Source organism: Wolffia australiana, chromosome 12 (assembly GCF_029677425.1).
Source record: "Wolffia australiana isolate 7733 chromosome 12, ASM2967742v1".
NCBI classification, from domain to species: Eukaryota; Viridiplantae; Streptophyta; class Magnoliopsida; order Alismatales; family Araceae; genus Wolffia; species Wolffia australiana.
The window spans coordinates 17,277-26,782 of NC_135846.1; the positions used below are offsets into that span (position 1 = coordinate 17,277).

At 42.1% G+C, this 9,506-nt stretch overlaps 1 non-coding gene and 1 pseudogene across 1 annotated transcript; one reads left to right on the forward strand and one right to left on the reverse strand.

Moving 5' to 3' along the window:
• Window positions 1-345: 345 nt before the first annotated feature.
• TRNAK-UUU (transfer RNA lysine (anticodon UUU)) lies at window positions 346-418 on the reverse strand. Its single transcript has one exon. It is a non-coding gene; the product is annotated as a tRNA-Lys (tRNA).
• An 8,109-nt stretch (window positions 419-8,527) lies between these two features.
• Window positions 8,528-9,235, forward strand: LOC144710549 (large ribosomal subunit protein uL5m pseudogene; annotated as a pseudogene).
• Window positions 9,236-9,506: the final 271 nt, after the last annotated feature.

Consider the following 9,506-nt stretch of genomic DNA (forward strand, 5'->3'; position numbering starts at 1 on the left):
TAACGCTCGCTCACTCGCGTCTGAATCTGAAGATTCTTATTTTATTCACTCGCTTCCACGCCTCAAAACAAAGGTTCTTATTTTCTTCATTCGCATATTGTTCATTAACTTCGTAACCTTTCATCATTTATTTCATTCACGCTGCGCCCTTTCTTAACGGATAAACTTCTTCTTTCTTCTTCATCGATTAATTGACTTCTTAGAAGACGAATCTTCACTTTGTAACCGGCTCGTTCGCCCCTTAGAACCTAAAGCCGGAACCTCACCTAATGAGCGAAGTCGCCGAAGTGAGTCTAACAAACTTTTTACGCTACTACGCATCCTTACTACGCTGGTTGGTAGGTTTGGGTATAGCAGGACTTGAACCTGTGACCATTAGGTTAAAAGCCCAATGCTCTACCAACTGAGCTATACACCCAACTTTGAATTACGGATTGGTGCGGAAAATAAAAGGTGTTTTACTACCTTTTCTTCTCATCATATTACAAGGACGCGGCTCTGTATGAGGCTCGTACTACGGAGCAAGTCTGGTCATCTTTCCAGAATAAAAAAGAAAAAAGAGCTCAATACAATAGCTCTCACTGACACCTAGAGAAGGTGAGGTTGTCTTTCTTTCCGGCCGCCGTACGGTTCGACCGAACAATGTTCTATGGTTTGTTTGACGGTCTTTGTTGGCGAGAGCACTATTTTTTCTTTGTCCTGGTCTTACCCACGAGGTTCTGAAAGAAAGAATTAATCTATACTCTCTTCCATTCTAAGCTTCTGCAAAGTAGCTGGCCAGCGATCGCTCAACTGTTTGAGCGCAGTGTAGTGTAAGTAGAGATTCGACGACAGAACAGGTCGAGGTTCATGAAGATTAAGATTCACACGTGATTGATGGAGCACTGAAGGTTACGAAGTTCTTGCAGAACGTTATGAAATAAGAACTGAAAGAAAGTCAATTTTTTTTTTTTGGAGCGAATGAATAAGAAGGTTCAGAATGAACAATGAATAGCTGATTCTACTAAACTAAAAGAGGTTATGATTTAGAAGAAGTGGTGATTATGATTTGAGGACACCTGGTTCACTTCTAATGTGACATGTTCCCTCTCTTCTAAAAAGAATCAGTCGGCTAGAGAGCGGCCTGGGCGCTGGGCGCTCCTCTACTGATCGAACCCTCCGTTCGGAGGTCTTCGCGTCAACATGTTACAAGTTTCTTCGTTCCATTACTTTACTTAGAAAGGATCTGGGCAAGGCGTGAGTGAGCGGGAGCAGAAGGTTCACGAAGAAAAGAAGTGCGCCTAGCTCTTTCTAATTGATTTTAGAAGTCTATAGATAGATGTCCAATTTATAGTGGCGGTGGAACCAACCGCCGTTTCATCCGACCTGACCTCTTACTCTTTCTTCCCAACCTATTTGACTTAACTTGACTTCGTAACCTTTCAGAGCCGTATTTTAGTACCCCGAGATTGAAGAGATCGAATTATTCCTGGGAACACACGAAACAAAAATTTGAACTGGGTAAATGGAAATGGGAAAGAGATGTTAGAAATTCCTCAAAAGAAGAAGCTTTTTCTAGATCCATATGATCTACTAAAGTAGATTGATGTTGCCCATATAATAAAAGTAGATCTTGGTCCATGGAGTAACAAGAATGTAGGAACTCCGACCTGTCTGATGCTTCTTCGGTCAAATACAAGATACAAGTAGGACCCACACTATGAGCAAGCTGTGCAAAAAATAGCTTATTTTTTCCCGTTCTTGGTTGAAACGAGCCGGGAAACCATGGATTTTTTTGTTTTCGCCATTAGTTATTGGTTGAGCCACTAGAATGGAGTGAGATAGGAATCTCTGGAGATGTTTCCTCTCCACTTACTCGTAACAGGGTTTCCCTCTGTATTCTACTTCTTGGGGTCATTTACTTTGTAACCTTTGTTGATTAGCTTCTTCGTTTCTTCGTTATTCCTCGTCGGAACCTTGATTGTTTGTTAATTCCTCTTCTCCTTGTTGCTTCTTCGGGCATAACAACAATGAGACCGCTGATCATATAAAAAGATATGCGGGACCTTTATCGGGTGACTCACTAACCGACCCAGCTGTGATCGATAACAGAATGGTACCAATAAAAGGTTACGAAGTAAATGAGTTCTCCATTGAACCCACCGTTACAAAGTAAATGAATTCCATCATGGGTGTGCACCTCCTTCCGAGGCAGGAGCCGGCCTCCCATTCTCTTATTTATGCTGCATTTATTAGCTTTGCGGGTGGATCGTGCAATAACTTCGTGATAGCAGAACCTTTCTCATACATATTTATTTCGTAACCTTTCTAGATCCGGTCCATCATAAACTCATGAATGCTGAACCTTCGGATAATCTTCGGAACCTGATTTATTTCATTGACTTCTTTATATAAACATCACGTTACCTTCTTTCATAACGATAAGTGACTTCTGTTATCTTGACTTCTTGAAGAATGATAACCGCTGTCGCTCCTCGCGCCTTCGTCAAAACTTTCGGTTATGTAATAATTATTTTTCCCATTCAAAAGCCCAAAGTCTCTGTGTTTTCACGTCGAGAATTCTTTGCAGATGAAGAGATGTCAAAGGGGCTTATTACTTAAAAATCAAAATCCTCCTACACTACATCTATCTTAGGTTCCCAAGTCGCGACGCGCGACTTTAGGAGCGGATAAAGCACTTCAAATTGTTGATTCATCGCCGTAAACCAATAGTTCATTATCTAATAGATCTTTCTGTTCTAATACTCTATCCAAGAGTTTTCAGTATTTATTTATCAATAACCTATCTAACGGAAGGCTATTGGATCAAATGACAAAGATATTATTTAGAAACTTTTCCCGGATGAAACATTCATGTAACAGGAAAAATCTTTCCCATTCCTCACCTTGATATGTGGTCATGAAAAAGAGATTACGTGAGCGGGTGGAAATTTTGTTTTTTTTATTTCTAATAAATGATTAGCGCTACGCCCCTTAGCTCCATGGAACAATATGCTACTGCTGGAACATGGAAGAATTTTCATCTTAGATTAAAACACTATGTATGGATGATATAAACTGCCTAAACAATAATTATTTACTTCATAACCCTCACTATATATAAAAATTTCCATTAATGAAACCAGGTTATGAAATAAATACACATGTTCGATGATGTTGTGTTGCTATCTACTCCAATAACGAATCATTGGTTTAACTGAATCATTATAGAAAATAGATAGACCTTTCTCTTCATCTCAGGTCGATGGATCTTCTCAATTGGAAGATCTCCCATATGGATAATACACATTCCAGTTGACTGAGCCTAATTCTAATTGTTATGTTCCGAAGCAAAGATATCCACGGGGGCCAGTTCGGCCTATTCAGATATGAACGACCAAGAGAAGAGGTTCTGGATTCTCTTTCGAATAGTTTACAAAATAAAGGAGAAGGAAGACTGGAATGCAGAGGTCTGTCTATTATCTAATTCACCCGACGCGATAGTATCCATTTTGGGATCGTCTAGTGCCAAAGTAACTGAATGGGCAAGTCGCCAATTTTATCTGAAAGTAAGATAACTCTTTGTTGGATAACCTAAAGTCGAACCTTCATATAACTTATCTTGAAGATAACCTTCGCTTCCGCTCCTAAGCTCCTAAGCGTCGTCACCCCCGCTCACTCGCGCCTTAGGAAACTTTCATGATTGGGTTAGCCATACACTTCACATGTTTATAGCGATTTACATGGCATCATCAAATGATACAAGTCTTGGATAAGAATCTTGATTTCTTGAAGAACGTGTTTCATCGCTCCGTTGCTTCTTCGCTCCATCAGTCGCGTCTTCATCTATCTTAATCTTCCCGCTCGTAAACTTTGCACCTTGCGGAACTTTCCTTTTATGTTAAAACATAAAACCTTTACTCCTCCCGAATCTAGGGTTCTAAAATCACTGTTCTATCTCACATCGGGTAAATCCTTAACCCTTCATCCTCTTACTAATACTACAGAATGTTCTTGTGAATTATGTTCATCGTTGATTCATCTTCATTTTCATTGACTTCGTAACCTTCTTTATCCATGACTCCGCTCCCGCTCACTCGCGTCTTCATCTTCATGCTCGCCATCATCTGAAGATTCACACTCATCTTCATCTTCACGCTCGTCGCGCCTTCATCTTAATTCGTGCTCCTCACGCCTTCATCTTCATGCTCCCGCTCACTCGCGCCTGAATCTGAATCTGAATTTACTATGTAATATTCATCTGAATCTTTATTGACTTCGTTATCTAAAGTCTGACCTTGCCAGGATGTTGTTCGATTCTAAAGTCGCTCGTAAACTCGCGCGGTCAGAACCTTTCTTTTTTTAACAATACCAAATCGTATCCTACCAATATCTAATAGAACATGCTGCACAATTCATGTAAGTTGATTTAGATCGGAAAAATAAATCGTACGAATTTTATGAAACCATGTGCTAATCCATAGTCAATCCTATTTCCGATAGAAGTAGTTGACAAACACTTGAATCCCATTTTTCCCATTATTTTACTATCCGTAATAGTGCGAAAATGAGGTTCCGAAGGTTATGAAATTATTACATAACCAAAGAATGGAAAACCTGCAGCCCCGCTTCCGCTTTCACGCCTTTAATCCACTTCAAAAAGTTTTAAGCACTACTTTCTTTGGCTAAAAAGAGGTGAGTGTGGACGTCGTATCTGCCCCCCCTCCCCTTCTTCATTCATCCATTTAGGTTAGAATGGATCCAGGGAACCTGGCTTGGGAACAGCCCAGACTAAGAACAGTAAGAGAGTCCAATCTCTGAAATAGAGCATTTTATCTCCATAGTAGTGGTAGAAGGCTTAGTATCTGACTTGATCCAATAGAGTAAGAACACATAGTAGATCCAGATTCCACACGTTGCTGTGGGCTGGGGAGAGAGCTGCTCTGCGAAGCTGAGCGTTCAGTGTGAGGAGGAACTTGAGTACTCGCCCCAAAACGAATTCAATAGGTACTTGGGGGAGCGGTGGGCCAGGTGCAAGGGAGTGATGGGCAACGTTAGTCTATATGTTGCTCGTGAGCCGCCAAGTACCAGTCTTGCAACAGTACTGGTTTTCTTCGATACCATTTTTATTCTTATTATTTCTGACACGTTTCTTTCCTTTCAGAACGTGTTTATTGACTTTGTTTCTTTCAGAACGTGATTTATTGCTCCTCGCACCTGCTCGCTCGTCTTCGTCTTCATCTTCACCACTTCCGCGCCTTTCTTTGACTTTGTTACTTCGTACCTGATTGACTTCGTAACCTCGCTCCGTCGCGCGTTGCGCCTTTGACTTTTTAAAATTCTTTGACTTCGTTACTTCGCTCTGTCGCGAGTTGCGCCGCTCGCTCATCTTCATCTTCACTCGTCGGGCCTTGTGCTCCGTCGCTTCTTCGCTCTGTCGCGTCTTCATCTTCATCGACATGTTCGTCTGAATCTATCTTAATGTTCCCTCTCATAAACTTCGCGCCTTCACTTGCTTCTTATTGAAGTGAAGATGGTTTAAGCTTCTGAGAAATCAGAACCTTTCACTCACTCGCTTGAGTCGGATTCCATCTTGGAGGATCGTCCGTTCTTCAGTCTCTTGTTATTGTAGGGAGCGCCGACGGACGGTGCATATTATCATATAGAAACAAGCGAAACGTTGGGATTCGTACTACTGAAGGGCAGGTTATGTTTTCACATAAGGGGGGTGAGGTGTAAGCAAGCGTAGCGAATCACATAGAGTTTCCCCTACCTGCCGACGCGTAGATAGATAGGACGGGCGAAGCTGATAAGCTCGGACTTTATGTGTTTTTTACTGGTTATTTAGCAGTTCAGACGTGTGAGGTTCAGAGCTTATGCAACAAATTTATAAACCTCACGGCGTAGGGCGAGTGAGGGTCGATCCACAGGGAGCAGCAGAAAACAGCATGACGATTTTTTATCTTTCTGTGTTTTGATTCAAATCACAATTCAATTAATTAGTTCAGTCCTTTTACCTAGTTAATCTGTTCTCAGTTGGTTTCTTAAAGGGGTCTCTGTAAAAGATATTCGATTGAGGATATGTATATATTTTTTAGTCAAGATTTCCTAATCTGTTCTGTCAACAGAGACTTTTCTCTGTTGACTGATCTTTTGCCTTTGGGGCAAAAGATCGAGCACCTTGCGTGCAGAATTACCTGCGCGCAGGGTGCTCAGTTGTGCGTGGCTCTTAAGCCACGCACTGCGCAGGCAAGCGCCGCTGCGCGCTTGGCTGCACGCGAGCAAGCGGCCTGCTGCGCTTCCGCGCGCGGGACGGCTTGCTCGCAGCGGCTAGCGCAACGGTGTGTGCCCAGCCCTTCCTGTGCGTTCCGCGCAGGAGGTGTCTGCGCACGAATGCCGTGGGCGCCGGCTCCTCTGCGCGGACGCGTGCGCGCGCAAGGCAGCTGCCGCGCGCGGGGGATCCCTGTGCGTGGCGGGTGCTACGCACAGGGATGCTCCCCTGAGCGTTGTTCTGCCTTGCAGCTCGCTGCTTGCGCACCCTCTGCTGGATGAAACTGGAAATGCAGGTTGGTTGGGTGTCGCTCGATGACAAATTGATGAACGGTGAGGTGAGGGGTGAAACGTTAAGCGAAATCAAAATAACTATGAACTGCAAATCAAAGTAGCATCAAACAATCTCTGGTTGAAGAACCTGAAGGTTACTTCAACCAACTGAAATTGTCAAAAGGGGAGAAGAGAACAGATCTGAACCAGCTCAATCACTCCAACTTCGTGTCACGTCCCGTCGGCGAGTTGGCGATCTTCTTGAGCGGGTATCCTTCAGCCTGCTTCTCCTCCCAGCTCCACAAGCTCATCAGCTCCTGGAGGGTGCAGAAATCCTCTTCTCCAAGTCCTAGTTTCCTTAGAGAAAATTTTGAACAACCTAAACTCCTCTCTCAAGAGAGTATTTATTGGTTTTCTCTTAAGTCATGCCCAGGGGCATTTTCGTAATTTTTGCCACTTCGAATTTTTGCCCACTTCTCTTGATCCTCCTCTCTTCCTTGATCTTCTTAACCTGTTTCTGAATGTTCACTAGCCATAAAATGTTAAATATATTCCACTTGATTCAAAGAATCCAGTGGGGTTAGTGATTTCATAAAACAATACATATGCATGAACTTAGCATGAATTCACAAGATAATTGTAATGAATTTAAACTTAAGAACTTGATTATTTGATGACATATTTTAGAGTCATCAGAAGCGCGAAGGGATGGATGTCTGAGTGTTTGAAAGAGGCAGTCTTGAAAACCGAAGTATTGATAGGAATACCGGGGGTTCGAATCCCTCTCCATCCGCGAGGTCATAAGTTTTTAGACCACTCTTCAACAGCCACCCAACTTACAATCTGGAAAAATGACTTATTCGTATTTATTTCTTTCACAACTGCTTTGACTTCGTAATGTTCTTCTCCTGCTCACTCGCCCCTTTTCTTCGTAACCTTTGAACCTTACTTCGTCACTTCATCATAACCTCAGAACCTCTTTTGACTTCTTTCAGAACTTTTCTTATCCGATAACCTGAATCTGAATCTTCATTGACTTCGTAACATTCATCTTCACTTCATAACCTGCTCGTTCGCCCCTCATGCTATGCTGACGCAGCCGTAGATCAAGCCCTGGAAGTCCTCTTATCGCGGTTCCCAGTGTTGATATTCGAGAAAGTTGCTCTCGACACGAGGCATTGTACCTGTCCTAGATCCCCGATTCTCCATGGTCATTCTTTTTCACATCTATCGCTTTCTATTCTTCTTAGGTAATGCTCTCGCTATGCGCCTCGTACTATCCCATTGCGCATCATATGTCACATCAAGGAAAGGGAAGGCTCATACTACCCAGAAGGGGTAAGGTTCTTTTCTTCCGTTTCAAAAATAAAGTTGTTGATAGAGTCACAGATATGAAACTTCTTATTCATCATTTTTGGAGTGAGTGACTCACGGGTCAAACCACACAAGTTTGAGTGCTAGGTTTCTGCAGTCTTCCTTTTTGTTGCAGCTCCTTATTTAAATAATAAAATAAAGAAGATCATTTTTTCTTTACATTGACTTTCTAACTTATCTAAAGATAACATTTTATGTTTGAAATAACATAACCTTCACTTCATCGCTTCGCTCCCGCTCTCGCTTCTGCTCATAAACTCGCTCCTTATTGAGCATCGGTGGTTAGTTCTTTATTAATATAAGTAGAATGTTCCGAAAAAATGATAACCCTCCTCTTTTTGATTCTTATGGTGCGAGTTCTAGTTGTAGTATGTTTCGTTCTGAAATACAACCCGTAATCTTATCTCTGCATCTTTCCGTAAATTTTCTTTCTTTGATCATCGCGCCGTCGCTTCTTCGCTCCTAAGCGCCTAAAGTAGCGTCGTCGTGCCTTCGGAACCTCTTCCTTCTTAGACCTATCCTCCCTCCAAATGTAGTGTACTGAATTTCCCATCAGTAGAGTTGTTCGATCAACTATCCTTTTTTGAAGCGGATAGTTCACAGTGCTTATTCTAACCGAACCGCTCATCAAATGTTTCCACTCCATTTTTTTTTTCATTACGAAGATGTATCATGTCAAGATCTGTTGCTCAAACCGAATCACGCCAACATTATGGAAGTTCCAGGATTATGGGAAATAAGATTAGTACCATCTTTTATAATAAAAAAAGGAAAATTGGCTATGGACATTCCGTGCGGTCAGAGATTCATACAGCAAAAAAAAGGGGTCCCTTTTTCAAAGCAGGAAAGTCGTTTCGATCCGGGGACGAAAAAGACACTGGATATGTCAGTGACTTTGCACGACAAAGCACTCTCTGAGGGCATGGAATGTCACATTTTTTTGTTAGAATCTCGACAGTAATGTCTCTGTTAGATTCTTCGGTCGAAATACGAGAAACCTCCATTCAATTCTCGATGGAAACAGAGTTTTGCGAATTCTCACCGGAACTAGAAGATCATTTCGAGATCTTCGAGCATATGCCAGGGTTCAATGTAACTATTGTCACTTTGGCCAAGACAAAAGATGAGACTTTACCACCGTGGAGTGGCTTTTTGCAAAAAGATGAGGGGGAAAGTCACTAAGATGCCGGAGAAGCTAAATATACGAGATCACAAACATAAATTGCTCACGGCTAAATACGAATTGAGACGAAAGTTCTTATTATTATTATCTTTGTTAAAACATAACCTCTTTGTTGTGAAGATCCCGATCTTTCGTCTGATATGCGGGACAAACTAAAAAGTTGTCCAAGTTGCCAAGAAAGAGTTCCTTTGCAAGAAACCGATGTATTTCCACATAATAAAAATGACCTCATTCCGTAGTTGAGTTCTTTTGCATTTCTCCTATCGTTGTGTATTAGCATCTCTAGGTTATTTTGAGGGCATAAAGAGTCTTGGTAGTAAGCACCAAACGTGTAAAGGTTAGCTCCGCTGCTGGTCCACAAGCAAAGGTTGTAGGTCCATTACCGTCTGACCCCAGACTGAAAGAAAAGATCTAATGGAGTCGGATC